The sequence below is a fragment of the Salvelinus sp. IW2-2015 genome, linkage group LG6.1, assembly GCF_002910315.2.
Source record: "Salvelinus sp. IW2-2015 linkage group LG6.1, ASM291031v2, whole genome shotgun sequence".
NCBI lineage: Eukaryota > Metazoa > Chordata > Actinopteri > Salmoniformes > Salmonidae > Salvelinus > Salvelinus sp. IW2-2015.
Window position 1 is genome coordinate 30083237 of NC_036845.1, and position 25350 is coordinate 30108586.

The window sequence follows — 25350 nt, forward strand, 5'->3', positions numbered from 1 at the left end:
CCCCCCTGAGCTACACCTGAGCTCTGAACCTACCTGCTCATTTCTTCTCCTTAACCAAACAGTTTAGGCTAACAGCGTTAAAGGGACACCTCCACCCAGAAATGATCTTTCGGTATTTCTTTCACTAGTCCGTTGTTGACATAGTCCCTAAAGGGTTTTGCTTGTCAGCAATCCAGTTTTCAAGCTATGCAACTTTCAAAATACAGAGATCGTCCCCGTAGGAGGCATTTTGCATCGTCAGATGCTACGCAAAATGCGTCATACGGGAGATGATTTCTGTATTTTTGGAAGTCGCATAGCTTGAAAACTGGATTGCTGACAAGCGAAACATTTTGAGACTGTGTCAACAATGGACTAGTGAAAGAAATTCCCGAAATATCATTTTTGGGTGGAGTTTTCCCTTTAACGCAGTTTTTGGGTGGAATTTTCCTTTAAGTAAGAGCAAGATTTAAACCCATGTTGCAGGAACAGAGCCTGTAGTGGTTGACACCTGCCTTAAGCCTCTGATCCGAAACCACAGTTCTGTTCTCACTGGCTTTTTCGTCCTATTACAGGCTAACAGACGAGTACGGGTGGGATTTGAATCTGTGTTTGCCATAATGACACTGGTGCTGGCCACATGCATTAACCTCCCTGAGCCACGCTAGTGGCCTGATGACACCTACCTGTTCATCCTATTTAAACAATCCCCTCAGGCTATAACAGATAAAGACGAGCGGGATTTGAACCCTTGTCGGCGGAATTTAATCACGCTCGCAGGACAACAGCCGTATCCCTCTGAATCACACCCCAGCTCTGTCTACACCACCAGAATAATGAGCTCAAGGTGTTTCTCAATTGGGTTCCGCGAGGTGTCGCCTAAGGCCTAGATTCAAAATGGGCCAAGGAATGGTAAACGCTGCATGTCTGCTGAATCGGCAAGCTCCTTGAAATGTCAACCCTGCTGTAACGCGGATCTTCCGCGGTCCGGATCGAAGCCCCTAGGATCCCACTGATGCTAGTCAAGCAGAAGCCACGATGTGTTATCGTATGAATGATTCTGTATTATAAACTGGGTGGTTCGAGCCCTGGATGCTGATTTGCTGATTGGCTGAACAGTTTATAATAGCAATAAGGCACCTCGTGGGTTTGTGTTATATTGACAGTATTTGGTATTTTATTAGGATCCCCATTAGCTGTTGCAAAAGCAGCAGCTACTTTTCCTGGGGTCCACACAAAACATGAAACATAATACAGAACATCAATAGACAAGAACAGCTCAAGGACAGAGCTACACACAGGGCTAAGGGCTGTATCTAAGAACAGCCTTTAGCCGTGGTATATTGTCCATATACCCCACCCCCTCGTGCCTTATTGCTTAATTAGATCACTGTGACGCTAAAGTAGTTCAACAATTACATAGAATTGTGTAGCCTAGTATAAAAGTGTAGTGGTTATATAGCACTGGGCTAATGTACCTAGAAGCTCAACATTTGACCTTCTTCCCATACATTTCTGTATAGTGTTCTGCATAGTTCCAAAGATTGCCCTACATACGTATGGAATGTGATTCATTTAAATCCCCAAATTAGTCTACAGATATGTATTGCATAATGTGTGTCCACATTCACTTAGAAGACTGTAGGAGAATAACACATTTCTGCTGAGGAAACATCGTCTCCTCTTTCACCCTCCCCTCATCCCATTTCCCTCCGTATTCACACTGCAGAAGATACTTCAAACGGGCGTGGGAGGGAGCGGAGTCTGCTGGGAGCAGAGGATTGTGGGAGAGCGTGGTGCTGATGAAGCTTGGTGGATGTGAGCCACAGTTAAAACAGAGAAACACTACAACCACTCAGTGAACTGATGCAGAACTACTGTCACTTAAAACCCCTGGCAAACAAAAGACTGGAATACTTACTTATTTGATGGACTGTAATGCCTTGGGTAGGCCCATCTATAATCATGATATGTGATTATGCTACAATTTAAAATCTGTAAATTCGTATTTACAATGACGGCCTACCCCGGCCAAACCCTCCCCTAACCCGGACGACACTGGGCCAATTGTGTGCCGCCCTATGGGACTCCTGATCACGGTTGGTTGTGATACAGCCCGGGCTCAAACCAGGGTCTGTCGTGACGCCTCTAGCACTGAGATGCAGTGCCTTAGACTGCTGCACCACTCAAGGAACCCAATTATATTCATAGGGACTTTGTGTTTGTCTTGAATACTGTATCATTCTGCACTGTGAATTGTGTTGACTTTTTGTATTGTGATTTTATACAGAACAAAAAGACACCCTCTGAAGTTCCCTCGGGAAAAATAAAGTTATTGTATTTTAGTTACCGTACAAACCGAGACGGATGTTTAGAAAAGACGGAAGATGAGCGTTTAATGATTTCAGAGCCTTTTATTTGAAATGTCAGTGTTCAAGAGAAAATAAAACAGCAATATAAATATTAGCATAAAAATGAAGAGATTAACACCGGGAGGAGCGTAGGAGGTCTAAGCATTTCATAAGAAAGATATTACAGCACGAGAGAGGATTAATTCAGCAGCGGACGGACGTACACACATATATAATATTTATAATAATTTGCTCATATGGACAGAGGCATTCTTGCGCAAATGCACAAGAAATATAAAGCACAGAAAAAGGTTACAGAAGGATAGAAACATTTTTTCAATATCATTTTTTTTGTTTCGTTTCTTTACAGGGTAGTAAAATAGAGATAGAGAAAATGAACACAATAATATGCGCAACACATATCACAAGTTAACTAGTCTACGTGTGTGTCACTCTGTTTACTTATCGTCTAAAGTTATTAGCAACTTTCTTTATATTTACACTGAAGAGTTAGTTAGTTGGCCTTCATGGTGCTTAGTTACTACATTGCAACAAAAACTGTTGAAGAACATTTCAGAGATCGTTTTTTTTCTCCCGCTGTGGTTTTCTTATTTTTCTTGAAAAACAAATACAACACATTCCAGTAAGCCACGCCTTGAGGAGTAGGGACTTTTAGTTTGAAAATTCTGGATGTGGTCCGTACTATACAAACAATTGGCTCATACCATCGACAGGACTAGTGTTTATTTACAGAGGGGAAGAGCCTTCACAGGACCAGGGGGTGGAGGGATGGAAGCAAGGGGAGAGTCTGAGGTTAGCGTTGCCAGAAGGGATTTACACTGAGGGGATAGATACAGCGAGGAGCTAACTCTGTCCCCCCTCCCTGCTTCTGAAGTGGTATCTCCTCTGTGACATGGAGGGATGTGCTTGTCTCTGTTGACCTCTAACCTGGGTCAGTGCATTAGAGGATGTTTAGGGGTGGACTAGGAGGGAGGGTCAACAGTGGTGCCTGTGTACATTCAGTGAGTAGGGCCAAGGTCATTGCCCCCCTCCCCGTCAATCTAATTGTACCAACCCAGACGTCGTACCCCTCAGCCCACCCCTCTCCACTCCCCCTTGAACCCAGCCTGCAAGCTGCCTCTTCATGCAGTGGTGTCCAGCTAGTTGCCGGACAGACGGACGGACTGACGGCAAAGAAAAGACTTCATACTTATCTTATACTACTGAGTCATCAAAAAACACTTCCCACATCAAGAAATATAATCATCAGCACTTCAGGGTACGTAGCAAGGGATGAACACTCAATCTAGACTTTAGCGGCCTAAGAAGTGTCTACCTCCTAAGCACGCCGTTAAAGATCTCTACTTTGAAGTTATTTTTTACCCTGCGTCTCATCTTTATAGTATGAACAGTGCATCTCTATGGTCTGGCTCTCAAAGTGGGACAGCCAGTGAGGGGAGGGCACATCATCTGGTTGAGGAGGGGATAGAGGTGCATGGGTGGACAGCAGGAGGGTCTCTATACCCATCTGGGTAGTTTTAAAAAGGGGCAGCGCCTACTATGCCACCAAGCCAGCAAATAGGGCTGATAGTACTATAACATGCCCTTCCCCCTCAGTGCTAGTTTTCTAATAGGGTTCATGCTCAGGTCATAAAAACAGTGAAAGATTCAAATCTTACCATTTAACTATGCTTACAAAATAATATTTATCGTTTTTAGCGACCACGTCAGGTAAATGCTACGAGGGCATTCGTCGACCTGTATTTTTTTAAGGTGGTCGTCCTCGTTGCAACATTATTCAATGCATAGTTGAATCTTCTAGAAGGTCTGTGGTTTGAACACATAGGGACATGCAGAGTGGAATACTACTGTACCAGTGCAATGGAATACCCATTCCCGTGTCCCAAAGAGCTGTGGTGTAGGATCCTATAAGGCTGATCCTATATAGGAATCTTATCATGGCAATCTAGTATAGTCAACAAGGATCTACTTTCCATCTCAGGAAAAWAAGGAATTATAATTATAATCCAACATGAAACATCTTATGGAACATCGTTAAAATATCCACCTGTGAATACGTCACTGGCCAAAGCCTTGTTATYCAAGCAAAGTTGCTTCCACTCAAACTGTTGTGTCTGAAGTGAATTCAAATTCATTGATTTAACCAAAACAAAATCCCCCCTGAACCCGCATGTCTTCCGTATCTGCAAATAGTATTAATACTTGTTTTTTTTTAAAGGACACAGGCTTTCCAAAAAGACAACTATTTCTAGATAGCTTTCAGAAAGAAAACAAAACAAAAACAAAATGTCAACGCTGTTCGCTCTTAAACCTTCAACCCATTCCAGAGGCCAAAGACAAACATTCGCAAACATCTCCACATTTCGTGTTATCATMTGAGCGTGACCAATAGAATCCAGACCCTGGTTAGAGTAAACGCATTGAGAGGAGGTGTAGAGGATTGGGTTGGTAGCAGGGGGGGGGATTTCAGTTCTCATCGGGTCGGTTTCTCTTTTCTCATCGTATTTTCCATATCTATCCATCCTCCACCCATCCTACTTCTTCTCCTTCTTGGTGGACTTCTTCTTGGAGGCGGGGGTCTGGCAGCCTTGGGGGGTTCAGGCTGAGCGGCGGCCTCGGAGGGCTGGGCCTGCAGTGCCTGATGTTGGGCTGCCATCTGCTGCTGCATCAGCATCTGCTGCTGCTGCTGCTGCTGGGGTTGGAGGTCAAGGTGGCGGTGCTGCCAGGGAGTGAGACGTTCTGACGTAGTCGGGCACGTGCTGCAGGGTGAACTGGGGGCTGTAACGGGTGCTTAGTCCCATGGTGCCCGGCCCCAGGGTTGCGGTCGCCTCGCTCACTTCTGGGGGAAAGAGGGGCAAGCGAGGGGGAGGAGGAGAGGAGGGAGAGATGGAAACATATGAATAAGTGTTCTGACATTGCAGTGATGACCTGCCAATATACATTGTATGCTCCACGATTTGTTACATTTCCATTGTGACTTGTATATATGCTAAAGCACTCATTGCTTTGGTGAAACTGTTAGCATTGCTTATGTAAAGCTAATTGGACTGAAAATAAGAGAATTGAGAAGAGACTGCAAGAGTGTGAGTGAGGAAAAAAAGAGGAAAGACCAGAGAGAGAGAGAGACTGGTGTTACAAAATGGTGAAGTTGCTGACATTTTGTCGAGGTGGAGAACATTTTGCATTTATGGTGGCGTCTGTGTTCATTGCTGTGTGTGTGTGTGTGTGTGTGTCTTTTTCCATTATGTGTGCTCTGGCTGTGTGCGGGTGACGTAGCTTCTAGCTCGTAATTCTCTCCCAGCCCCTGCATTGCAGAGCTACCGAGGACACACACACCACGTCCCCTCCGCATTTCCCTGCTCTCTGGCTCTGCTACACACAGCGCAGGCAGCCGTAAACACACACAGCTTACACCCACACACCACATATTATAACACACCACACACACACATATATATATGTACACACATGCTTACACACAAGCTTACACACACACACACACACACATGCTCTCACCACACGCTCACACACACACACACTCAAGCTAGTATAATTAGACTTCAGAGAAAATCTGGGACAACAGCTTCTTCCACAATGTTGTTTCTGCTTTGTAACTGGCTGTGCTATCCTGGTTGTGCAACCGCTGTTTGATAGTGTCAAGGAACAGCAGGCACCGATGGCACTACTGCATAAACATCTAGCTGCCTTGAATAACATTCTGATCCCTCTGTTTCCAGTCGTCATCGTGACTCGTCTGGTAGCCAGGCTCCGGCTCTGTCTGAAGGAGTGTTTCCTCCATCTCATTGTGATGACCAATAGACATCATCCAGCCAGAGACAGAACGTTCTATCACTCTCCCAATGGAAACCTCAGGATCATGTCCGGTGTGTGTGTGTGTGAGCAGCGTCTAGGAGGGAGGAGTGTGTGTGTGTCTGAGGAAGGGGGTAGCACTCACATCTTTTGCACTCACCCCCGCAGCACTCACATCTATAGCCATGAAATGCTTTGAAAAGGCTGGTCATGGCTCACATCAACACCATCATCCCAGACACTCTGGACCCACTCCGATTGACATACCGCCAAAACAGATCCACAGATGACGCAATCTCTATTGCACTCCATACTGCCCTCCCCCACCTGGATAAGAGGAACACCTATGTGAGATTGCTATTCATGGACTACAGCTCTGCGTTCAACACCATAGTGTCCTTCAAGCTCATCACTAAGCTCAGGACCCTGAGACTGAACACCTTCCTCTGCAACTAGATCCTGGACCTACTAACGGGCCGCMCTCAGTCGGTGAGGGTAGGCAACAACACATCCTCCACTCTGACCATCAACACGTGGGCCGCACTTCAGGGGTGCGTGCTTAGTCCCCTGCTGTACTCCCAGTTCRCCCAGGACTGCATGGACACGCACGACTCCAACACCTTCATCAAGTTTGCTGACTACGAGACGGTGGTAGGACTGATAACCGATGATGAGGCAGCCTATAGGKAGAAGGTCAGTGACCTGGCAGTGTGGTGCCAGGACATCAACTTCTTCCTCAATATYAGCAAGACAAARGAGCTGTTYGTGGACTACTGGAAATGGAGGGGCGAGCACGCCCCCATCCACATTGACRGGGCGATAGTGGAGCGGGTCAAGAGCTTCAAGTTCCTCGGTGTCAACATCACTAAGGAATTAACATGGTCCACAGTTGTGAAGAGGGAACGACGATGCCTGTTCCCCCTTAGGAGGCAGAAAATATTTAGCAWGTGCCCTCAGATCCTCAAAAAGTTCATTTGGACTGGCYGCATCACCGCYTRGTACGGCAACTGCAAGGTATCCGACCRCAAGAGGCGCCACCGAGKGTGGTGAGTACAGCCCACTACATCACTGGGGCCTAGCTCCCTGCGATCCAGGACCTTTATACCAGGTGGTGTCAGGGGAAGGCCCAAGAAGTTGTCAAAGACTTCAGCCACCCCAAGCCACAGACCGTTCTCTCTGCTACAGCATGGCAAGCGGTACCAGTGTACCAAGTCTGGAACCAACAGGACCCTGAACAGCTTCTACCCCAAAGCCATAAGACTGCTAAAAAGACTGCTACTAAATTACCTCGTACCCCTGCACATCGACTCGATACTGGTACTCCCTGTATATAGCCATGTTATTGTTACTCATTATAGTTATTCACTGTGTATTTATTCCTTGTGTCATTTTTTCTCTTTACGTTAAACTCTGCATTGTTGGAAAATGACCCGGAAGTAAACATTTCACTGCTGGTCTACACCTGTTGTTTTAGGAAGCATGTGACAAATAAAAATAGATTTCATTTGATGTGTCAATGGTAGTAATCACAATGGAAACAATGACAGAAGTCTGTGTGGTAATAGGTCTTACCACACAGGGGTGTGTGTGTTAGTGGGCCTTGCTCTCAAGGCCAATCTGATGTGTTTCTGTGTTAGACTGATTAGAAGGCAATCTGCAGCAACAGCCCAAGAATGAGTCACTCGCAGTGTGTGTGTGTGTGTGTGTGCGCAGTAACTGCGGCAGAAAAAGCATAGGGGGAAGGGAAGGGCTGTGATGTCATAGAGCTCTGAATCGTTGCTCTTGCACGGGCAAGAAATGTGTTTGTGTGCTACACTGTGTGTGTCTGTGTCATGTGTGTGTGCTAACACTGTGTGTGTCTGTGTCATGTGTGTGTGCTAACACTGTGTGTGTCTGTGTCATGTGTGTGTGCTAACACTGTGTGTGTCTGTGTCATGTGTGTGTGCTAACACTGTGTGTGTCTGTGCCATGTGTGTGTGCTAACACTGTGTGTGTCTGTGTCATGTGTGTGTGCTAACACTGTGCGTTCTGTTTGCCAATATATGTTTGCAGGTGTGGGAACTGTATACAGTGCAAACACTAAGCACAGTAATATTATTGCATTAAACAGGTTTCTGTAATAGTTACTGTATATATCTGGAGTACTGCTGGTAGCATTTGATATAGTCTTTGAACTGGTGTGTGTGTGTGTGTGTGTGTGTGTGCCAGTACAGTGGGCCATAGAACATCAATGAGGATAGAGAGGGCTTTATCAATGAGTCTGGCTGCATGCCCTCTAACCAAACAGGAACAAACCCTGACCCCTCCCTACCTACCTTCCCCTCTCCCCCAACTCTGCCCTTCTCTCCATTATACAACACTACAATGAGAGAGAGGAAATGATTGAATGTCAGAGGCATAGGCATGTGGTGGTGATGAAAAGAGAGGGATAGAGTATGATATGGAGGGTCTGCAGGTAGACCATAACAAAAGAGGGCCTGAGAGAGTGGTAGAGGATGGGAACAAGTGATAGAARGATGGGATAGAAAAATAGAGAGRTGAATGGAGAAGTGTTGGACTCACCGTTGGCTGCGGCCATCAGGGCTTGGAGCTGCTCGGCCTCAGTGGGGGGGTTGGGCCAGGGTCCTGTTCCCATGGCCATCTCAGGGGGACCTCCAGCCCTGCAGGGACAGAGCGAGAGATAGGACACATATGTCAACAACCAGCGGCCATTTTAGAACTGTAATATCTTCTGCTTGTGTTATTGTGTGTTGCTGGTCCCTGGTGTGACGGTTGGTGGTCTTTGATGTCAAGTTACAGGGTCTGATGATTAGCAGACACAGCCTGCAGGCAACGCAGAGAAACGAAGATGGCGTACACACACACACACACACACACACACAAGGTCCAGGGGACCTAACTATACAATATTATGCTGATACTTACAGTACCAGTCAAAAGTTTGGACACACCTACGCATTCAAGGGTTTTCTTTATTTGTACTATTTTCTACATTGTAGTAGAATAGTGAAGACATCAACACTATGAAATAAACCATATGGAATAATGCAGTAACCAAAAAAGTGTTAAAAAACAAATTGGATTTKAGATTCTTCAAAGTAATCACCCTTTGCCTTGATAACAGCTTTGCACACTCTTGCTATTCTCTCAACCAGCTTCATGAGGAATGCTTTTCCAACAGTCTTGAATGAGTTCCCACATATGCTGAGCACTTGTTGGCTGCTTTTCTTTCACTCTGCTGTCCAACTCATCCCAAACCATCTCAATTGGGTTGAGGTCGGTGATTGTGAGGACAGGTCATCTGATGCAGCACCCCATCACTCTCCTTCTTGGTAAAATAGCCCTTACACAGCCTGGAGGTGTGTTTTGGGTCATTGTCCTGTTGAAAAACAAAGATTGTCCCACTAAGTGCAAACCAGATGGGATGGCGTATCGCTGCAGAATGCTGTGTTAGCCATGCTGGTTAAGTGTGCCTTGAATCTAAATAGATTACAGACAGTGTCACCAGCAAAGCACCCCCACACCATCACACCTCCTCCTCCATGCTTCACGGTGAGAACCACACATGCGGAGATCATCTGATCACCTACTCTGCGTCTCACAAAGACACAGCGGATAAACCAAAAATCTCAAATTTGGACTCATCAGACCAAAGGACAGATTTCCACCAGTCTAATGCATATTGCTTGTTGTTTCTTGACCCAAGCAAGTCTCTTCTTATTATTGGTGTTCTTAAGTAGTGGTTTCTTTGCAGCGAATCAACCATGACAGCCTGATTCGCAGTCTCCTCTGAACAGTTTATGTTGAGATATGGCTGTTGCTTGAACTCTGAAGCATTTATTGGGCTCCAATTTGTGAGGCTGGTAATTCTAAAAACTTATCCTCTGCAGCCAGAGTAATTCTGGGTCTTTCCTTTCTGTGGCGGTCCTCATGAAAGCCATTTCATCTAGCGCTTGATGGTTTTTGCGACTGCACTTGAAGAAATGTTCAAAGTTCTTGAAATTTTCCGGATTGAGTGCTTCTTGATGTCTTAAGTAATGATGGACTGTCCTTTCTCTTGCCTATTTCAGCTTTCTTGCCATAATACGGACTTGGTATTTTACCAAAATAGGGCTATCTTCTGAATACCACCCCTACCTTGTCACAACACAACTGATTGGCTCAAACACATTAAGAACGAAAGAAATTCCATAAATGAACATTTAACAAGGCACACCTGTTAATTGAAATACATCCAGGTGACTACCTCATGAAGCTGGTTGAGAGAATAGCTGTGAAGAGTAATGCTACTTTGAAGAATCTCAAATCTAAAATGTATTTTTGATGTTGAACACGGTTTTGGTTACTATGCGATTCCATACAGTTGAAGTCGGAAGTTTACCATACACTTAGGTTGGAGTCATTAAAACTCGTTTTTCAACCCACTCCACAAATTTCTTGTTAACAAACTATAGTTTTGGCAAATCGGTTAGGACATCTACTTTATGCATGACAAATGTAAATTTTCCAACAATGTTTACTGTTTGCAACTGCACATGGGACAAAGATCATACTTTTTGGAGAAATGTCCTCTGGTCTGATGAAACAAAAATAGAACTGTTTGGCCATAATGACCATCGTTATGTTTGGAGGAAAAAGGGGGAGGCTTGCAAGCCGAAGAACACCATCCCAACCGTGAAGCACGGGGGTGGCAGCATCATGTTGTGGGGGTGCTTTGCTGCAGGAGGGACTGGTGCACTTCACAAAACTAGATGGCATCATGAGGAAGGGGAATTATGTGGATATATTGAAGCAACATCAAGACATCAGTCAGGAAGTTAAAGCTTGGTCGCAAATGGGTCTTCCAAATGGACAATGACCCAAGCATACTTCCAAGTTGTGGCAAAATGGTTTAAGGACAACACAGTCAAGGTATTGGAGTGGCCACACAAAGCCCTGACCTCAATCCCATAGAACATTTGTGGGCAGAACTGAAAAAGCGTGTGCGAGCAAGGAGGCCTACAAACCTGACTCAAGTTACACCAGCTCTGTCAGGAGGAATGGGCCAAAATTCACCCAACTTATTGTGGAAGCTTGTGGAATGCTACCCAAAACGTTTGACCCAAGTTAAACAATTTAAAGGCAACGCTACCCAAATATAATTGAGTGTATGTAAACTTCTGACCCACTGGGAATGTGATGAAAGAAAAACAAATGCTGAAATAAATCATTCTCTCTACATTATTCTGACATTTCACATTCTTAAAATAAAGTGGTGATCCAAACGACCTAAGACAGGGAATTTTTACTCTGATTAATGTCAGGAATTGTGAAAAACTGAGTTTAAATGTATGGCTAAGGTGTATGTAAACTTCCAACTTCAACTGTATGTGTTATTTCATAGTGTCGATGTATCCACTATTATTCTACAATGTAGAAAATAGCCAAAATAAGAAAAACCCTGGAAGAGAGAGTGTGTCAACTTTTGACTGGTACTGTAGGTGCCGATACGAAATGTATTGTGATTCGATACTGCGGTTTTATGTTACAAACATTTTGCTCAAAATGTCTGCTGGAAATGGAAATAAAAGTACCTGAAACCTGTTGGCTCACTATTTAAACAATGGCCACCAGCACAACACAACGTAGTAAATGTGATGAAACATAATGGCACCACATTAAAAGGGAACAGCTGGCTACACAACACACACACACACGGAGCGTTGAACATTTCCATACGGGCAGCGTAAATCTTCAAAGGGCTGTTTGTTTAAAGTCTCATTTTGCATGCAGAGGAAGAAAAGGAGTAGACCTGCTCTTGATTACACTCACCGACTTACACCAACTCCCATACCTCTTAGTGAGAGACACACACACACACAGAGAGAGAGATTGAGGTCTGGCATTTCTACTGTGGTTTTGATCCACATCACTCCCTCAGTGATTGGACCATTCAGTAGCTGTTTGATGGTCAAAGCAGTAGACCAGGGGGTGTGGGTAAAGGCTGTGCCCCTGCTTGAAGCGCCAGAGAAGAAACAGAATGGCACGCGAGGGGTTAAAAGGACGTGAGAGTCTCACATCCAGCTTACTGCCTTGTATGAGCAGCAGTAAAAAAAGAATGTGTGTGTGTGTGTTATTGGCTGCAGTAAAAAAAAAAAAAAGCGAATGCCCTTCCTTTGGTCTCTGCTTGGAACCAATTAAAAACCCACTGGACAAAGGCATATGGACTGAGAAAGTAACCAGGATGGAGAGAGGGAGATGAGAGAGAGATCAAGATTTTTGTTTTTAAGAAGTGGTGCGGTCCAGCTTGCCAAAATGTTCAGCCACATTTTTAAAGGGGGTATTACTTATGTGCCAAAGTGCGAAAGAGTCCTTGACCAGTGCCAGCATCCCAAATGAGAACCAGACCAGGTTAAAGCGTGGTAAGTGGAGCCAGCAGGACTGCCATTTTGATTGGTTTCCTTTTGTGGACTAGAGAGACAAAGAGGACGCCTTGTTTATCACTAATTAGCCTCTCCCTGCTCTATGACTTCCTGTGGTCCAAATAATCACTTCCTGCTTTCAGGACTATCTCTTCCTGTGGCTGAGATGATGACTGGTCATGTCCAGAGGGGTCATTCTAACTGGTCAGTCAGAGCTGCTTCTGTAACCATGCATGAAACAGGCATCTTATCTAGATAAGCTTTTCAAACCGCTTCCTAAACTCTACTGTCCACTTCAACTATGGGAACTCTTGTCCAATCCTTCTATAAAGTAGATTACATTCCATTAGACGTTCCTGTTCAATGCCCTCTCAGCCAGCTGGGTCCAATCTCTCATCAGACAGTCGTTTCAAAGCCCTCTTTTCTGGCCACCAGGAAAAGGCATATGAGAAGAAGACCACATCGTAATATAGGATATCTACAAGTGTCATTGTGTCTGGGAAACGCAGCAGACTCAACGCACACTCTCTACTTGGGATAAAACACATTTTACACCAAACTAAAAAGGACAAATATTCTATAGTCTTTGATTACACAACCACACCACGCTAAGTAAAACTACCACGAAATACACACAGCGCACAAACTAAAAACATCACACTGCACCGAAGTGAACCAATCGGAGATCCTCATCAAAGTCGGACTTTCACAGAGAGACCAATAGCYCAGCTCGGCACAGGCTAGTGAATCTGCACTATAGCTAACGGGTCAGGGGTATCTACACACAGTACTGCAGAGCTCTACCTACCTACAGGAAGAACCACCGTAGCTCCTCTCTGCCCTTAACAACTGGTTTTAGATCAGTTTCCCTTACAAAYAGTTTCAACATGACCTATTTACGGGTGCCTCAAAACAAACTGATCCAGAACAAGTTGTCGAGGCCATGAAGTGACCACACTCTCTATGCTAACACACACGTCGATACCTTGTGCCTCGCTTCGGCGTCCATCTCATGTGATCGCCGTTGTAGTTGTAGAGACTGGAAACACAAGAGGAGTGTTACAGTATTCTATCTGGATCTACAGGCCAGGAAGAGACCAGGGCAACATCAGCTCAGCGGAGCTCCGCGTTTCTGTGGAAAGTGTTGCGCCTTTGACATCCATATAACGTCTCAAAGAAGAAGCCAGCTTTTTCCAAATGGATCGTTTTCCAATGTATCCATGACCTCAGTGGCTTCCAACATGGAAAGCTCTCATGTTTTTGTTCCTTGTTAAAACTGACTGGGTGTCCCGAGTGGTAGGAGAAGCAAGCTAGGACGGATATCCCCCCCCCCCACCCACCCCACCCACTCACTCACTCAGATGGTTCTTGACTCATGGAATGTGTGTGTAAAAGTTCTTGTTTTGGGAACTGTTGCGGCGTGATCAGCAGTTTGGCACACAATGTAGGCCAAATAACCGATGAAGGAGGCAAACAGTCACACACACACACACAAACTGATTTATGTCAGTAGATGCAGTTTCCCCTCTACCACCATGAAAACAGCCAATCACTGATGTCCAAACAGTAAATCACAAGTGATCAATCAGATCTACACCCAGATGGAAACACAAAAGCGATCAATGAGCTAGAATGTGTATAGTTAGTGCACTTTTGTTCTCCCTTCCCCCCCCCCACTCTGCTCCTCTACTCAGCATACTGAGTGATGGCACACAGACTCTGTGAGAGTAGAGGAGGAGGAGAGGAATGGCGGCCATTTTGTGTGTGAGGCAGAGAGCAGCCTGGAGAATCTGACTGTTCACTCAGAGGAGTCAGGGCTCAGATGGAATCTCAGGAGCTCCAGATTCTCATCTACACAAAGTCAATGTGCTTCAGTTGCTGATATCACCTCCGCTGCGCACAATGGGCCCGTAAGCAGAGTATGTTCCTACTGCTTCCTAATATAAGTCTTTTTTATTTGATTATTTAACCTTTATTTAACTAGGCAAGTCAGTTAAGAACAAATTCTTATTTACAATGACGGCCTACCCCGGCCAAACCCGGACAGATTGGTCCAATTGTGCGCCGCCCTATGGGGTCCCAATCACGGCCGGATGCGATGCAGCCTAGATTCGAACTAGGGTCTGCAGTGACGCCCCTTGCACTCCCGAGTGGCGCAGCGCCTTAAGATGGCTCCGCCGCTCAGGAGCCCAATGCCATATCTAATGCTAAATAATTCAAAAACGACTGACAGTCATGCGTGCATCCATTTGATGTATGCTGCCCATATGCTCTACCGACTGAGCCTCACAGGACCACAGCTTCTCCTCAATCCCGTCTCTCTCTCCCTCTCTTTGCTAGCCATCGCTCCAATCTATGTCTCCCCATCTCGTGTGTGTGTGTGGTTGTTGTGTGGTGGGTGTGGTGTGTGTGTGTGTGTGTGTGTGTGTGTGTGTGTGTGTGTGTGTAAGAGTCTATGTACTCACCCACTGGGTCCAGGTCTCTGTCCTTGGGTGAAGCGCCAGTCGGCGTTAGGAGGCTTTTGCTGTGAAGAGAACACAAAATACAACGTCAAATCTCTGTTTCTACACACCAACAGGACGTTATGCGTGTATCGTTCCAGTCTCTGTCCATCCGTGTGTGTGTGTCAGAGGTGGCATGTCGGAGGGGCTATAGGAGGTCTCATTGTAACGGCTGGGATGGAATCAATGTAATGGTATAAAACAGATGGAAACCAAATGTTTGACTCCGTTCCATTACAATGAGCCTGTCCTCCTATAGCTCCTCCCACCAGCCTCCTCTCGCGTGTAGTCTTTCTGCCTGTGGTCAGGGGGCTGAATAAAAAGGCATACATCTCTCAGCCTGGATGGGTGGCCATTTTGTTCTGAAATCCATGGAGCAGAAAACGTCAGTGAAGCGCACAGAGGCACACACAGAGGCACACACAGAGGCACACACAGAGACGGGGACTCCGCTCCCAATTACGGGCACAAAACAAAAACTCAACCAAATGTATGGGATTCCACAAGATATGCAGTAGAGATCGGTCCTTGTTGTTGCATTGATGACTCTGTCCTCACTACAGCGCGTCTAAACTTTATAAAGCCTCCACTGAAGCTTTTACATGATCAATGTCTTTGTTTCTCAGATTCAGACAAGACGAGGGCTTCATTGATGACAAACTCCCTAACATTGATCCACCGGGGTCAATACAAATAGGTGACACACAAACAGTGCTGGTCTAAAATGTGGTCTTGGCTGATTCACAGCGATGAGAACTCTGACATGCTACTAGAGGCATTAAGATCCCCAGGGCCATGACTGAGTGCCCAAAGGACTCCTCACGCAGTCAGTGGTTGTTGGGAGAGATAGAAGCTAATTGAGTGCCTGTGTAAGAGAGAGAAAGAGAGGGGGAGAGAGAGACAGAGAGAGAGGGAGACAGAGAGAGAAAGAGAGGGGGAGAGTGAGTGACATGGGGGGGGGGGGGGGGGAGAGAGCAGTCATAGAAAATATGCGTCAGCTGAATATAGCAGCTGTTTGTTGTTTTAATATGAACAGATACAGTGTGCGAAATTGACCAGAGAGGGAGAGAGGGAAGATTTGTTTGTTTATTAGAAGAGATAAAAGCCTCTCTCTGACCTCCTTCTCTTTCACCCCCATCTCTCTTTAATCCTAAAGTCCCAACCCACATCCATTTTTCTTCCGCCTCTACCTCTTGTCCCATCCCCTCTCTCTCTCCTCTCTTTCCCTTCCCCTCTCCCTTCCTCTCTCTCCCTCTCTCTGTGGTTTGGCAGTGAGGCGGTGAATAGACCCTTGGCTGTGTTCCCGGCTCTGTCTCCTAATCGACAATGGAGGAGAGAACAGGAGGGAAGAGAGAGGCTCCCCAGACAAACTAGCAGGGCCGCCGCCCGCCTCCCCTGCATTATTAACACAAGTGTCCTACCACAGAGAGACCAGAGAGGGAGAGGGCGGAAGAGAGAGAAGAAGAGGGTATGGGGAGAGAGCGAGAGGGGTAGAGCGAGAAACACGCTATCCAATAACACCTTCACCACCAGCGTGTCATTTACAAGCTGCGCCAAAATGACCCAGTACGGGTGTACATGTCAGTCTACCCCAGGGTCTCTGATTTCATCGCATGTAACACAATAACACACATCACTCGCTCTGTGTGCAAATTCTATCCTGTTATGGATTCTGTAGACGGATCCAGACGAGCAGATGGACTCGAGGCGGCCATCTTTAATGGTTGGCTATCTGGTTACATATTATTTGCAAGAATGTAAATAAAACGGGAACACCCAGGTCTTTGAACTATCAATAGACCTCTAAATTACAGAATGATGACTGGGAGGGAGGAAACAGGGGGGTGGACGTGTAACCTAATCTTCYCCGCTCGTCCAGTGGGCATTTTGTCTCAATCTGAGAGACAGACTGACAGATGTATATTTCCCCCTTTCGCTCTGCTGGTTTGGCGGCAGTCGCCATGGCAGTAAAAGGGGAAAAAGAGAACAAGTGATTTTTCATCTGAAAATGAGTAGGGGGCCCAACATTCCAGCAGTGTGACGCTCACTGCAGCCACAATAAAAAATGTAAAAAACTGTCTCACTCCCAGAGGTCATTCCCAAGGTCAGGTACCGCCACAGGCATGTAGGGAATAAAAGGAAACGGACTCGCGGCTCGGCTGACGTTCCGCCGGAACGCTATGAGATCTGAGTAAGCATGTCCTGTACTGTTACTGCGTTCACAGATCACACATTAAAAGGGTCAAGGGTCGTTACTAAGAGCACCACCTTCTGTTAGAACATCAACAGTTCTCAAGTAAATGTGTTCTTACTTTCTGCCCTTATAAATCCACCCATAATACTCCTGATAGGGACCAGTGCTCCAGATAGCTGATCCAGAGTCAGTTATTAAGGGCAGAAACCAGAAAGTGACCAGAGTAGATGAAAAACCCACTGAACTCCCTCAGTGAGAAGCTCTGTCTGCTCTGAGGTCAGATAGGGATTATGGTTCTCCTGTTCTGATCCATAGAGACTTACCAGACTGACTGCTTCTAACACAGTTACCACTATCACTGGACAGAGTTACACTAAGAGGTAGAGAACCTACTGCCTTACAACCTGTGCATGTCCCTAAGCTACTACTATACTAAACAAAAATATACACGCAGCATGTAAAGTGTTCGTCCCATGTTTCATGAGCTGAAATAAAAGATTCCCGAAATTCTCCGTACGCACAAAAAGTGTATTTCTCTCAGATTTTGTGCACAAATTTGTTTACATCCCTGTTCGTGAGCATTTCTCTTTTGCCAAGATATTCTATCCACCTGACAGATGTGGCATATCAAGAAGCTGATTAAACAGCATGATCATTACACAGGTGCACCTTGTGCTGCAGACAATGACAGGCCACTCTAAAATGTGCAGTTTGGTCACACAGCACAATGCCACAGATGTCTCAACTTTTGAGGGAGCGTGCAATTGGCATGCTGACGGCAGRAATGTCCACCAAAGCTGTTGCCAGAGAATCAAATGTTAATTTCTCTACCATAAGCCACCTCCAATGTTGTTTAGAGAATTTCGCAGTACGTCCAACCGGCCTCACAACCGCAGACCACGTGTATGGCGTTGTGTGGGCAAGCAGTTTGCCGATGTCAACATTGTGAACAGAGTGCCCCATGGTGGTGGTGGGGTTATGGTATGAGCAGGCATAAGCTACGGACAACAAACACGATTGCATTTTATCAATGGCAATTTGAATGCACAGAGATACCGCAATGAGATCCTAAGGCCCAATGTCGTGCCATTCATCTGCCGCCATCACCTCATGTTTCAGCATGATAATGCATGGCCCCATGTCACAAGGATCTGTACACAATTCCTGGAAGCTGAAAATGTCCCAGTTCTTCCATAGCCAGCATACTCCCCAGACATGTCACATATTGAGCATGTTTGGGATGCTCTGGATTGACATGTACGGCAGCGTGTTCCAGTTCCCGCCAATATCCAGCAACTTCGCACTGCCATTGAAGAGGAGTGGGACAATGTTCCACTGGCCACAATCAACAGCCTGATCAACTCTATGTGAAGGAGATGTGTCACGCTGCATGAGGCAAATGGTGGTCACACCAGATACTGACTGGTTTTCTGATCCACGCCCCTACTTTTTTTTTTTAGGTGTCTGTGACCAACAGATGCATATCTGCATCCTAGTCATGTGAACTCCATAGATTAGGGCCTAATTGACGTATTTCAATTGACTAATTTACTTGGTCATGTATACTGGCCTTCCTGGCCAGGTCTCCCTTGAAAAAGAGACTCTGGGACTCAATGGGCTTTTCCTGGTTTAAATAAAGGTTACATTTTTTTTTTTTTTTTAATAACTCAGTATACATGTTGCCTTGATATTTTTGTTCAGTACACATGAAAACAGTATTATTTGTACAGACAACGGCAGAGAATTGTATGGACTGAGGATTTATCTCAGTCCATATCTGATCTTTATCTGATAAAGAAGGACAATCACAGAGTGAAAGCTCTGGACACACAGGAGAAAGAGGCGCTAATCGCTGGGACATGAACATCTGGGCTCCATGCCAGTGTGCGTCCCGAGTCCGACCCCGGAAAAGAAAGCACATCTGGTTCAGTGGATCAATGAGAGGTTAACTCTTTGAGCACTGGCCATAATCTGATGAATGGGAGGACATTCATCGGCAGGATTCTTCCCGCTGAAACACACACACACACACACACACACACGCACACACAAACCTTCCGCCGGCATGGTTCTCACACAGGCTGGGCCCCACCTGGTGCTGTGTGTCGTGTGAGGAAGTTACGGTTTCCAAACGCAAACACACACCAAAATACACACGCTCACACCCACACCTCTTGGCATTGACAGAACTGCGGCTAGACTGCACCTGGCGCTCTGTCTGAAAGAGGAAGTCTTTCTAACAGTCTCCCAACCCAAATCCCCACACACTAACTCCCACACAATATTCTCCCGGCTATCACAATAAATGCTTTTCAGTTCCATTGTCCTCCTAAGCCGTTCAGATGATGACACTGGAGGAAAAAACAGATTATCATGAATCCTAATGCTGAAAGCTATACGGATCCTAGAGACAGAGTTGACAATGTAGGACCCGCCAGGAGGCTAAGTCCAGGACTGGAGACAAAATGAGAGATGAAAAGGAAGGCTTTTGGTGAGATTTATACTGACACACAGGACCACACTGAGACACAGTCTCACACCATATGATCCTGTAGATGACTCGGGGACGGATTCACCGAGCCATGCGGCCCAATTGGCAGCATGTGCTGCTTCTTCATCCGTAAGAACAGAGTTTTTACAAAACGCTCCCACATCTAGTTGTCGCACGTGACCACACGCCCTGTAACCTGATCTCATAGTTTCATTTCGGAATGTGCCGTAATTGGTTGATAACCAATTCATTCTGTGTGGTTACAGAGTTAATTCTGAATGGTTACCGGGTTCAAACAGAAACAACTCAAAGGGTTAAGTTTCGGGAATGAATTCCAAGTGGTTAATGTCAGGGCTGTGGCTTGGCGAAGGCTTAAAACAAAACAATTCAAAAACAATACGCTGTTTCCATTAAGTATCATTCAAGCACTCTCCCTGCTCGCTGGAGAACTGAACTGCCACGGCGCGGTGGTCTAAAACAGTGCGCTCTGGCTCTGAGCCTGGCCAGTTTGAGCCAAGTGCTGTGCCATCTTTTGTTTTTGGGGAGCGCCAACGAAGGCACCTGTCGACGTCCTCAGGACCTTTACAAACGTCCAAAATCGACGTCTCTTTCTCGTGACCAGCATGCGCGCCGACCCTGACATACAGATCTAGCCACATAATGTAAATGCGACCACACACACATAGCCTGAAGGTGGGAGTTTGTACTACACACTCAGTACTACACGTTCACAACTACACACTCCGACGGTTCCATATACAAAAAGCCTTTGCGGAGGAACTACACACTGCTATTGAAATGAGAGGAGAAGTCACTCTGCTTGTCACAATGGGACCCTGGGGACCTAGGGCCCTGCTAAGATTACATCTTGCTGTAGGGCTTGGAGCGCCTGACTATACGCTGTTTATACACACACGCTGATTGTGTCCTCTCTGTGGCTCTAGTCCATTAGAGGCCAATCTGTCTGTCACTGCGGCACACGTGCGTAATGTGATTCCCTCACTGTCTTTCTCTCTTTCCCTCCATCCTTCTCACCCTCCCTCTATCGTTGCTGTACTACACGTGTCACTGGAGCAGGGAGACAGATGGTACCCTAACGACCGCAGTGGACAGCCTAAGAGAGAGAGAGAAACACAGAGAGAGAGAGAAACACAGAGAGAGAGAGAGAAACACAGAGAGAGAGAGAGAGCGAGAGAAAAGAGAGAGAGAGAAACACAGAGAGAGAGAGAAACACAGAGAGAGAGAGAGAAACAGAGAGACACACAGACAGAGAGAGACACACAGAGAGAGAGAGAGACACAGAGCGAGAGACACACAGAGCGAGAGAGAGAGAGAGAGAGAGTCATGATGACCATGACAGTCACGAAAGGAAAAACAGACCAATAGAAAATCAGATAACCAGGAAAACACCCGTGCTCTCCCATCATGAGATATAAGCTGTGTAATTCACCAGAGACACATAGCCTACACAAGAGGCATTATCACCAACTAAACCAGCACACTACCCACTGCCCTCTTCCTGTAGGGACTTTACTAAAACTATAATCACTGGTTAGGCTAAATTAAAAAAGGATAAAAGAAATGTAAATAGGGGAAAGAGGCCACAGTCTCTCCACATGAATCATCAAAACTAGAGCACTGGCAGCCATCTTGGAAATCAAGATATACACAGTTAGTCAGTGAACAGGGAGAGGTCCTCTGCATGTACTGCATGTGGACAGTCAGAACATAACTTTCCATCCACACCCCGGAACACAGAGTGAAATGGTATTTCCTAACAAGTGCTCTGGGAATGAGGTTTGGGAATGTTTGACTAGAGCTGCTGCCACAGGCACACAGACAGCCACACAGGGTGAGGTCACGGTTGCCCATGTGACTCAGACATGGCATGGAACCAATTAAGGTTCAGAGGACCACAGGAAGTGAGAGGTCGCGCGCTGACCCCTGGAATTCCTTCTTTTTTTCAGACACTGCTTTACTCTTTGACTCATTCCCCCTTTTCTCTCTTTCCTTCCCTCTGTTCCATCCTCCCCCTTCCTCACACCCCCTCCTCTTTTCCACCCCCCCTCTCTCTTCCTCTCTCTCTGTCATCCGGTTCCCCTCCACTTCCTATCTCACTATGCTATTACTCTAAGCTCTGGTATCTATTTTCATCTGTCGTTACTCTCCTCCTCTCCATCTGTCAAAACCACCCCATCCCCTCTCTGCACTCCTATCCATCCATTCCCTCTCTCTCCCTCATTCTCTTGTAGAACATTGCTTCCCTGCTGATCCTGTTTAGTAATTGGAAGTCAGAGAGAGCGAGGGAGACTGCATCTCCTATGAAATATTAAAGCAATTCTCCTCTCCTTCATTTCCTCCCCTCACTGGCTAGCAGGGCGACACAGTTGTATGAGCTATCTACTATACCACACACATCATAAAGAGAGGGTTGAGGGTCAACAACACTAGGCTTTAGGATAAATACTGCATTGCTACGTGACTTAGTCAGTCTAGGTCAGCAGGCTCAATTGGGTAAGCTAAGTCAATAAAGACCAGGATCTTAGGATAAAACCTTCAATGCCAATGCTTATAACCTAGTACTTACAGACCTATGTCATTGGTCAAGTGATTTTCACAATACTCGATTGGCCAGTATCCTGCCTCCTCCCCCCAGCACCCTCACCTCAATGGCTGAGTTCATTAGGTGCTTCCTGTTGAGTGTCATGCTGAGGGTGTTGTTGTGACTCATCATGGGCGTCTTGACAAACACAAAGTCACTTCGGCTGGAGATGGTGGAGTAGCAGGGTCTGTAGGTCCGTGTTCCTGGGGGGTCCTGAGCCCCTCCCACCACCTCCATGTAACGGATGGGTCCGTCTGTGTTGAGCTGCAGGTGGAGGTCCTTGCTGGGTCTCTGATGGTGGGCCCGGCTGGGCCGGTGGCGGCTGTAGCAGCAGCCTGTCCCTCCGAGGTCGCTGCGGTGGCGGAGGCATCGCACCATGAGGATGAGGAAGGTGAGGAAGAACACGGCCGAGACACAGGCCAGCGAGATGATGAGGTACAGGGTGATGTCAGGCATGCCGGTGGGACGCATCGCAGACGTCTTCCGGTTGTCCGTGGCAGCGTCGCTGGTGCCCTTCTCCTCCACGGTTACTGTGATGGCCACAGTGGTGGAGAGAGTGGGCTCGCCGTTGTCCTGGACGACCACGATGATGTCATAGGCGGAGCCGCCCTCCTCCTCGGCTAGTTTGCGGGCGGTGCGGAGCTCCCCAGTGTGGGGGGCGATGCGGAAGAGACCAGCGTGTGGCCCTGGGGCGATGGAGTAGAACAGCCAAGCGTTATGTCCACTATCAGGGTCCACCCCTACTAGTTTATTAATGAGATGACCCGGCCCAGCCGACTGGGGTACACTCAGCAGCAGCCCCGTGTCCTGGGGGAAGGGGGGATATACGATGAGGGGCGCGTTGTCGTTAAGATCCACTACGAACACATGCACGGTGACGTTGGCGSYCCGGGGTGGCGCCCCGGCGTCTCGGGCCTGCACCTCGATACGGAAGGCATTGAGGGTCTCGTGGTCTAGGGAACGCATGCTGTAGATATGTCCAGTCTCTGGGTTGATGTAGACATAGGAGGAAATGGAGGAGCCCTGAACCATGCTGGGCAGGATGGAGAAGGAGACGCGGGCGTTGTCCCCTGTGTCCGGGTCAGAGGCCATCACCATGGTGATGGGGGTGCTGAGATCGTTGTTCTCGGGGACGTCCACTGAGTAGGAGGGCTGGGAGAATGAAGGAGCGTTGTCGTTCACATCTGAGAGCTTGACCACGAAGGTCGTCCGCGACGACAGGGGAGGGGAGCCCGCGTCGGTCGCCATGATGACCACAGTGTACTCTGCCATGGTCTCTCGGTCCAGGTTGCCATCCGTGACGAGATTGTAGTGCTCACCAAAGGCAGAGTTGAGTTTGAAGGGCAGGCCGGACTGGACCTTTAATGTCACCTCCCCATTCTTACCAGAGTCCAGGTCCCTTGCACTGATGAGGGCGATGACTGTACCAGGAGCTGCGTCCTCTCTGATGGGACTGGTCAGTGACGTCAACGTTACCTCTGGAGAATTGTCATTCACATCAGTGACGTCAACTATGATGTTACAGGAACCCTCCATGGCGGGGGTTCCCCCATCCCTGGCCTGCACGGTGATGTGATATTCATTCGCTGTCTCATAGTCCACCTGGCCATTTACACGGATCTCCCCGGTTTTAGAATCCACGCTGAATAGCTTGAGCACCCGGTCCTGCGTGTATTTACTAAACAGGAAGGAGATCTGCCCATTCTGACCGTAATCCGCATCGGTCGCGTTCAGTTTCGTTACTAAAGTGCCCGGTTCAACATTCTCCAAAATGCTAACTTTTTTCACCGGCTCTTCAAAGACGGGCGCATTGTCATTGACATCCAGAATTTTTATGAGTAAAAGAGTGGACCCAGACTTCTCCGGCTTTCCCCCGTCTACCGCGGTGAGCAACAGGCGAAACGAGGCCTGCGTCTCCCTATCCAAAGCCTTCTCTAAAACTAATTCCGGGAACTTACTCCCGTCACTTTTCGTTTCCACATTCAAAACAAAGCRGTCRTTGGSTGCGAGGTGATAAGTRCGCAGAGAGTTGATACCCACATCTGGGTCGTGCGCACTCTCCAGTCGGAACMGRGTGCCCGRCGCGGCCGCCTCTGATATCTCCAAGGAAATATTCTTAGTGGAAAACTGCGGCGCATTGTCATTCGCATCCACAATATCCACAAGAACMCGATGTATTGCTAAAGGGTYCTCRAGTACAATCTCRASATGTAGTGAACATGTTGMACTTAATTCGCACATGTGTTCCCTGTCAATTGTCTGTCTAATAACCAAATCCCCAGTCGCATGGTTTACCTCGAAGTACTGCGCGTTAGATTCCGAGATCACCCGCAATTTTCGCTGAATTATCCTCTGGACCGTGAGGCCCAAATCCTTAGCGATATTCCCGACCACCGCCCCGGGTCTAAGCTCCTCCAAAATAGAGTAGCTGAGCTGCGCGGTCGCGCCCGTAAAGCACGCCAGAGAAAACCAGAGCCTCAGCACTGGCCACCTTCCGTAGCCTTTCCTCTGTCTGGATTCCATTATGAGGGGTCCGGGGGATGGAAAATGTTCAAAGTTAATATTTTACCGTAACTCATCTATAGTCTCGGGAAAACGACGCTACCGGCCTGTCGGTAAACACTTCCGTTTAAGAAAAAGTGCGGTGGGAAGTTTAGAAGTTATCATGACGCCCTAATTCTATACGGCAAATAAAAAAGAGGAAAAGTAAAACTCCATGAAGGATCCGCTAAAACTCTCCACACTCGTCTCCTCTGCTCTGCTCCTCTCTGGGGCGGGGACACAGACACAAAGAGCCGTATCCTATTGGCCGAGAAGCCGGGACTCGCTCCCCACATAGTGTCCCCGCCTCACAAAGCAGAGAGTGAGTGAAAACTTAAGAGGCACTCATTTTGGATTTACCATCAAGTTAGAGACATGTTACACGCTAAAGACATTACCTTCAGAGCAAAAATAACTCCGAATTCACGACGACGAGGCCATGGAACGCATAAAATAATA

General features: G+C 46.9%; 1 pseudogene; it reads right to left on the minus strand.

Moving 5' to 3' along the window:
* Positions 1-2373: 2373 nt before the first annotated feature.
* On the minus strand, positions 2374-25139 carry LOC111965426 (protocadherin gamma-C5-like; annotated as a pseudogene).
* Between the last annotated feature and the right edge of the window lie 211 nt (positions 25140-25350).